Source organism: Manis javanica, chromosome 2 (assembly GCF_040802235.1).
Source record: "Manis javanica isolate MJ-LG chromosome 2, MJ_LKY, whole genome shotgun sequence".
NCBI classification, from domain to species: domain Eukaryota; kingdom Metazoa; phylum Chordata; class Mammalia; order Pholidota; family Manidae; genus Manis; species Manis javanica.
In genome coordinates, this window is record NC_133157.1 from 23110150 (window position 1) to 23118610 (window position 8461).

At 43.3% G+C, this 8461-nt stretch overlaps 1 long non-coding RNA gene across 1 annotated transcript; it reads right to left on the reverse strand.

The window, feature by feature from the left end:
- Window positions 1-209: 209 nt before the first annotated feature.
- LOC108394167 (uncharacterized) lies at window positions 210-7200 on the reverse strand. Its single transcript, XR_001852375.3, has 3 exons — window positions 6988-7200; window positions 5605-5735; window positions 210-679 (listed from the first exon to the last, which is right to left on the reverse strand). It is a non-coding gene; the product is annotated as an uncharacterized lncRNA (long non-coding RNA).
- Between the last annotated feature and the right edge of the window lie 1261 nt (window positions 7201-8461).

Sequence of the window (8461 nt, forward strand, 5' to 3'; positions counted from 1 at the left end):
GAATTCTGGTTATTTGGCCCATTAAGCTATTTTTCATCACCACATCACTTCTTGGTTGAGTCTTATCACCTAGGAAATCAGCTGATTAATTCCATGAAATTGGTAGCAAAGGAAGTTGGGCGGCAGCACCCAGAGGAAAGTAAGTGCAAACCCAGCAGACGGAATAATTGAATGTTGTAGCCGAATTATGAGCAAATGGCCACCTGATACCAAGGAATGACTAAGGTTAAAAAAAAACAGCATTAAAGATAAAAACCTTAGAGGTATCATAGAAATAGAAAAGAATTGTCAACAATTTAAACATTAACTTTGCAGAGAGGAAAGAACAAAGAAAAAGAGCACAAGCAGATGCAGGTTGAAGCCTGGCGCTCTGTGGCTCCGGTGGCCTTGTCTGGTTGGGGACATTCTTGGGGGAAGGTGGCACTTCTTGCAGTGGCTAGCATGGTCCTGATAGTGTTGGGTAGCAGGTGCCACTTCCTGTAGTCATCTGTTTTGGAATGATTCCTCTGATCCCTCTGTTGGAGGTCTCAGGACAGCCTTCCAGTGATTTCATGTGACGCCAACGTCTTTTAACTTGGGAGGCATGGGTTTACTGCTGTGTTAGTTGTTACCAGTACCTGGTAAGGTCCTTCCTCATTGAGGTTCGACTGCAGTCTTTCCTTGATGTCTAATCTAGAAACTTCAAAAATAAAGAAATTTGTGTTATTATTCAAGAGAGTAAAGGACAGAGAGTTAACAGAATATTTTGGTGATTCAAAAGAAAACTCTGTTATCTAGGCACAAAATAACTTGATCATTTAATGGAAAGAACACTCAAAATTTTACTCTTTTTTTATATTACCTATATTATAATTTCCAATAAAAGATTTATAAGACTTTTTCTGTGAATACATCCATTTATATGGAATCCATTAATTCAAGGGACTATACTGTTGAATTTGTCTTTTTGTCATTTATAGAATTAAAGTTTATTAATATTCCTTTATATGTATATGTAGACACACATGTATGCATAAAGTATATATCATAGAGTTAATTTTAGTTTTAAAATAATTTCTCTTAGCATATTAAAACAAATACATGTATTACATTGAATTGTCATTTAATAAACAATTCCTTCACAGACATACTATATTCATTTTCTTATATGCACTTTCATATTTTTCTGCAATTATTTATACTCAGAATAGTCTTAACAATTTTTATTAATCACCATATTTAGCCAAGGTAACCAATTTTTGTTTTCTCCAGGCACAGGGAAAACTAAAAGGCAAGAAACCCAAAACCGCCTAATTAAATTTTTATGAACATGCATTTTAAATTATCTTTTACATTTTCAGGAGCCAAATTAAACACATCATCCAAAGGCATTTTCACATTCTATTAATCTATAGCTCTTATATAATGTATATGAATAAGGATAAATTAAAACTACATATATAGAGATTTTTTTTTAGCTTAGAAGCTCTTCAGTATCCAAATATTACATATCAAGTAACTCAACATTTCCTAGTCTTAATATTTTAGCTAATTATTTGGAAACCACTAATTTAGCTAGAGCATTAAGTCTTCATGATTTGTAGTATTGTAAGAATTTACAAGATCAAAACCCTTTAAAAGACATGTGTCCTATGATTTTGCTTAAACGTAATTTTATATTTTGTAATCTTAAAAAATGTGTTCCAATGATTCTTTTCTTATCCCATAAAACCAATATGCAAAATTTATAAAGTTAAAATCTTGAGAATTTTTATCTTAGGTATTATGTAAACTAGAATATTGTCTTAGCATTAATTTTACATAATAAAATCATGACAATCTAGACATAGTTTTTAACAAATATGATTAACTCATTCCAATTTGTCCAAAGTTTGTTTATCAGAAATATTACTGGATACTTTAAGGGATATACTTTATAAACTTTGTATTCATGGGCAAAATTTAAATAATCTTAAAATCATATTTAAAAGCTCTTATATTGAAACTAAGATATTTTCTTCTCTCATAGTTATAGTAGTGAAGGTTATTATTTAAATACATTTCTCTATATTCTATAATGCAAAAATAGTTTCTTGACTTTTTTCTTAGACATTTCCAACTATTGTATGCAAAATGATGGCAATGATCTTTATCTTTAAAATTTCTCAAGTGAGGGAAAAACAAGAGGGATAAAACAACAAAAATATAAGAAGTGAGAGCAGCTTTAGACAAATATGAAATTATCACTGTAAAAAGTTGCCCTCTCTCTGTGAGGAGAAGGGAGAAAGTTGAGATGCAGGAAAACCTTTTTTATATATGCACATAGATACATAAGAGAAAGCAATTAGAAGTTTAAATAGTAACTCAAACCCTTGACAATTTTATCAAGCCATACAATTAAAAGCCAGTGCTTATTAATCCCTACAAAAAGGAAGTGGAGGGGAAATCTCCCACATTAATCACAGTAATCTTTCTCTTTTAGACAGAACAGTTATACAGTCTCCTGAGAGTTGCTTTTCCCTTTTTGCCCCAGGCATTTCTCAGGTCAACATTCTTGTTTATGTCAAAGTTCCCCAAGTGGCCACTATAATTCTAATTTATGCTCCGTGAAGTTATGCCAGGAGGTAGCACAAACTTATCAGCAGACAAGCCCAGGAGAGATTGACTGTTGATCAAAGATGAAGTATCACCTGTGTTTCTAGTCCTCAACCCCAAAGCTGCTTCTACTTGCTGACCTGAGAAACCAGCAGTCAGCTGGCTTGCAGAATGTACGAAGCTCTTTCCCAAAGCCGATTTCTCATTCTCAGAGAAGACTGGGGAAACTCCTCATAGACAGAAGACGGACAAACAGAAGGCAGGAGATAGTATTAAAAGCCAAATTTCACCAGGGGACATCAAAGGCTGATCAGAAACCCAAAATTCCAGGAGGTAAATAATAAACTGATATTGAAGGACCAGAGAGACAACCAGAGTCTCAATTCAGTGTAAAACCACACAAAGAAAGAAACCTTACATGTCTTGAGACTTAAGGAGTCTTAGATATGCACATTATTACTGAGTCAAGAGGGCCAATCCTTAGTAGGCAGGGTTTTGACCAAACACCAAGAGAAGCTCCAAATGCCCTAATTAGGACACCGGGAGCGAGTTGTGGTCTGACACAGTCTATTGGCTCCTTGCAGCAAGGAAGGTCACACGCCAGAGGAACCACAGCTTGGGAGAAGGGAGGCATTAGGTGAAAGTCATATGAAACAGTATTTTGGTAAGTTAAAGCAGGGCTGTGTGTAAAGGGGCAACATTAGGCCTGGATGGGGAAGTGGACACAGGGTCTCCTTTCCTTAGAAACTACAAATTGAGATACACATGGAATGTTATACCCCAAACCCCTTTATCTGAATCTGTGCCTGGGTTGGAAATCAAGGTGGCCGCCCTGTGTCAAAATTAATTAGATCCTGCAGGCAAGAGTGGGATGTTTTTTCCTACTGAAATACTTCAGAAGCAAATTTTCTGATAAACTATGATTTTAGAGAACAAAATTTCTAAGTAACAATAGTCATAGTGAGTAAGTAACATACTACTGAGTGTCATTAGGACACTTAACAGCTGCAGTGTTTCATTGGGAGAAATAATTTTCTGCTAACTTTGCAGCTGGCTTTATCCGTGTTTTGTGTCTGTTTTCCCAGCTTGTGAATGGCATGGCAGGTTTTCATTTTCTCAGGCCAAACTAATTTTCACTTTCTCAGCAGGTAACCTAGTCTCTTGTTTCACCAGCTTGTGGAAGTTGCCAGAAAGAAGCTGCTGTGGCATGGGGACATCTGGTAGAGTGATAATTTCTTCCCTTTTCTGTTTTCCTCTTCCTAGCATGGGCTATGTAACTTTAGGGCCAGTGCAGCCTGGGGTTATTCCTGAGGGAGGAACCCACAGGGAAGAGAAGAAAGCAAGCCTTGGGATGAGGTATAAAAGGAATACAGGTTTACCCTGCTATCCAAAAGTAGAGCATTCCAATGAAACTTTTTTAAGCCGAAATGGTGTGAAGTGAAGCAATTAACATTAATTTATATGGAAAAACTTTTGAGCTTCCCAGATCCAAAAAATAACCTCTCCAAGGCTTTTCTGATGCTTTACGACATAACTTGTGAACAGATGCACAAAATAAAGCACAGATGCTCACAGACACAGTTCACAGCTCTGGCGGCTTGATGCTTGAGAGGCCGGGTGTGGCTCCCAGGAAGGAGCCGTGTGGGGCCGCTCTAGCTGCCTGGGTGCGCACTACCTCTAACAATGCTCACTGCCCATCAGACACTCTGAACGCTGTTTTCCCTTTTTGCCTCTTGTCATAGAAAGCAAAAATCCATTTCGGATTTCTTTCAGTTAGCGAAAACAATACTAATGTAGGGCTTTCGCAAAAGTGAAGTGGTGTAATGCTAACTTTCAAAGAGCCAGGGATACCTGTATTATGAAGTCTAAGATACAGGGGAATGGGATGGGGCAACATGCTTCAGGTGCCCCTACTCTGGCCAGACCCTCTTGTTCTTAGTCTGTTCCTGGCTGCACCTTACAGCCTCTGGCAGTTTTGGTTACTGCTGGTCAAGCTCTGTGCAGGAGGGTTGGGAGAGGATCATTGTGGAGGATGACCTTTTGCTTTGAAGAGGCCTGTGAAAGATGCTGTTCCCCATGTCCCCACTGGTTCCCACAGTTTCTCCGCGTGGGCATTCTTTAACTCTGACCTTCACTCTTTCACCAGCGGTTTTGTCAGATCCACTTGTGGCCAGTTTTTCAGCCTCTCTTCCCAGGACCTTACGGTCTCATCAGCCCCCTCGCTGCCCCCTAGCCCGTGTGTGACTCCGCTCCTGCATGGTCTGGTTTCTTCCCACTGCGCTGCCCTTCACAACGGGCCCCGCTCCATCATTCCTTTTACCTCCATTACTGGCCGCCCCTCTGCCACTAGAGGCCCTGCCACTGTCTCCCGCATTCTCACTCGTTCCTTTTCCACTCCCATGGTGGCTTTATCTCCTCTGCCTGGGAGTCCTTCTTGCCTTGGGCTTTCCTGATCTTTCACGTCTTCCTTCACCTCCACTACCAGTTTTTTCATCTTTTGCACCAAGGTCCTCTCTGACAGCACTCCGTCCTCGAAGGGCCCTTATTCAGTCTGAACACTGGGCACCGGATCCCTTTATGCCTCTGGAGCTACAGTCTTCATGGACCATCTTCTCCCCCTTCATTTGCCCTTCCTCTTCCTCTCCCCTAGAACACATTCAGATACCAGACCCCTCTTCCCCAACCAGATCCCACCTCGTCACATGATCCTATACTTTTTGTAAGGATCTCAACCACTCATCTTCCACCAACATCTATTTACTCCATGAATCCCACTGATTCATTTGTCGGTTACTCCCCCCACCCCCTCCATCAACCATTGCTACTCCGCCACTGCCAGACTCTACTTTAGCAATGACTTAATTTAACTTGATTTCAATTCTACTGAACACCGTTTCAGAGAGCTCATTGTCAGAAAACTCCCTGTTGTCTGGCTTCTTTTGCAAGAAGCTCAGGCATTGACTGCTCAAAAAATGTGGCCATTTCAACATTCTCTGGGCAGGTGTCTGCTGAAGACTTGTTTCTTCCTACCTTATCATACTGTGATTTCCATCAGGAGCTTTGTTTCTCTGTCCATTGGGTTCTGTCTCTGGGGAGACCCTGCAACCTGATGTGTGGAAGCAGGTAGACATTCCTTCCTCAGCTCTACTGTCCAGAAGCTCCTGGAGGTAAAAGTCACAAAGAATGTGGGTGTCCAGACTTTGGAGGAGAAAAACGGATAATTTCTAAAACAACAGAGGGCATACTACCAACTCCATTGTTTTACAACTCCCTTAGACTTATTTGCTGTTGAGCACTACACCACAGACTTCTGTTCCTTCTGGAAATATGAAGGCCGACCAGAGTAACTGCATAGGCTATAGGAACTTCCAAATCCCAAACCCTTGGGAGACTCTGCAGTAGAAATGTAGCTAACTCTTCGGAGGTGTCCCCTCTCTGCACAGTGAGGCCTTGCTGGCTGCCCTCCTGTTCTTTGATAGGTACCCACCAACCAGTCTTTCTCTTCTTCAATCTCTAATGCCCTCCTTCACAATCCAAATGCAGATAACTCATCCCAAGACCTTGCTACCATCTTGAAGCCTAGGCCAAGCCCATGGGGGAAAGTTCCAGAGGGAAGGAACTCACTGGAGATGAAGAGTATCTTCTCTAAATTCAGTTTCCACTTTAGCAATATAATGGAGATGAATTTAGGAATTCTTTCAAGGGTTAAACAGTTGAGGGGGATAGTCAAGGCCAAGGGATCCCAGCTCTTGAGCAACCTGGGTCAGCAAAAGCCCTGGGTCCATAACCTTCAAACCCCAAGGAAAAGCCAGAAAAAGAATATAACCCCAAAGGATGAGAGGACCTTATGAGAGCAAAGCATAAATGAATCAAAGAGGGGGCATAGGATTAGAGACCTGCCAAGCCTGACACTCACCCTTGCAGACCAGGGACTTAGGTGACATCCTAGTGAATCAGAACCCTAGTTTTTGTCCCAGATGGAATAGATTTCTATAAAATATCACTTGGGGAAAAGGATGAGATGCTTGTTTCAGTGGCTTTGTCCCAGGACACAAGCCTAAGGGCAAGAAGGTCACTTGCCCAAAATAGTGGATTGTCTAAATGCAGTTGAAACCAGAGTAGTGTTTGAAGTAGCATAGTCACTGTTCCGAGCATTCATTGCACCTCCGTAAGAAAAAGAAAGCTCCCTGCCCTTTTGGAGTTTACACCCTTAGCGCTTCAATCAGCTACCTCTCATCCTACTCAAAACTTTATCAAACCTCTTTCATTTTCTTCAAGCTTCTACCCCTCCTGCCCCCACTGATTTGCCGTAGGACCCATTTCTGAAAGGAACTCGAAGCCTTGGGATGTTAACTTTTCATCGTCAAATCTTCAAAACCAGTTGTATCCCACACTCCCCTCGCCCTTCCTTACTGCTGTGTGAAAGAGGGATCCTCCTGGAGCTTCCGGGACGCCCGCGAGAAGGGATTCGTGCCCTCATTTTCCTCATCAGAACTCTTGTTACACTATTTTGTAATTGTGGGCAACTTTCTAGCTTTCCTGAGGCCGGGAACCTTCTCTATTTCCCTCACTACCGGCCTGGTGTTTGGCACCAAGTTAACGTCAATAACCGTTTAACGGGATTAACGAGCCAGTGCTGGACTCTATTGTCTCCGGGTGGGGCCGTTCCGGGAGGCAGTCAGAGCCTGGGGGCGGGGCCATCCGAGAAGAGGGCGTGGCCTGTGCGGAGGCGGGGCCACATCCGCGGGCTGCAGCCTCAGGGCGGGGCCCGCGGGGCCCGTTCGCCTCCCGTGTTCTCGTGGTTGGGCTTCCCTGGGGATTGAGTCTGGAGGGAAGTGTTGGGGATTCACCCTCCCAGAGGAGGTTATAACGAACCTTTCTGGCGGCCTCCGGGGCTCCACCATTTGGCCTTTCACCTCAGCCCGCGAGGCATCAAGTTTTGGCCGCTCCCTGCAGGCCACGGTCTCTCCTCCAAAGGCCCAGAGAGGCCTGGGGAAGCCTTGAGTGCAGATGCTTCTCTGCCTGAACTCAACCGAAGTCACTTTCTTCGTCATGCCAGTAACACTGAGCGCTGCCTGTCAAGGCCTCCCCGGCTGCCCAGGGCAAGTGCCCGGGCTTCAGTCGCAGATGTCCTTGCACCGGGCAGGAACAGTGACGTACACCTACCTAGTGAGGTTGCCGCAGCCGTGCGAGGAACCTAAAGCCTCTGCTCAGCGCTAGGGCTCAGGGCTGGCCCCTGAGCTGCTGGGCTGGCGCGGTCAACGTCTCACACACTTCCTGCAGGACCGGTATCCAAGTTACGGAGGGTGCTCGCCACCCTCTGGGAATTGTTCAGGACGCTTTCAGGAAGGCCCAGGTGCTGTTGGCGAGGCCAGGGGGGAATGTTTTGCCGGAGCACCCTGGGAAAGGCCCATCAGGGCAGTATGACAGCGGAAATGTTCCTCTGTCCTGAGGGACCGAGGCACGATGCTGTGCAGACCGCACGATGGCACCTCCCTCGGTATGCAGAGGCCTCCTGCCGACCAGGTGGAGCTGTAAGGCAGAAACTCTGCAGCTGCCTTCACAACTCAGGTATTGATAAAGCCATATTTTTATTGAGCACCCCTCCCACCAAGTCTCAGCACCTGTGTTAGGGACTAGAAATGGAAAGAAATGCTACATTTTTCTTTTTTCTTGACAGGTTTTATTTTTCTTGCATGAATATTACATACTGAATTTGCAAGCTACAGAATAATAGATCACCCCTACTAATCGTACCCCATAGGCTCCTACCCTCAAAACATTTAATACTGATACTTAATATTTCTTTCAGATTTTGCTATGTATATTTTTAGTGTTCAAGTTATATATATATATATATATATACACACACACACACACACATACG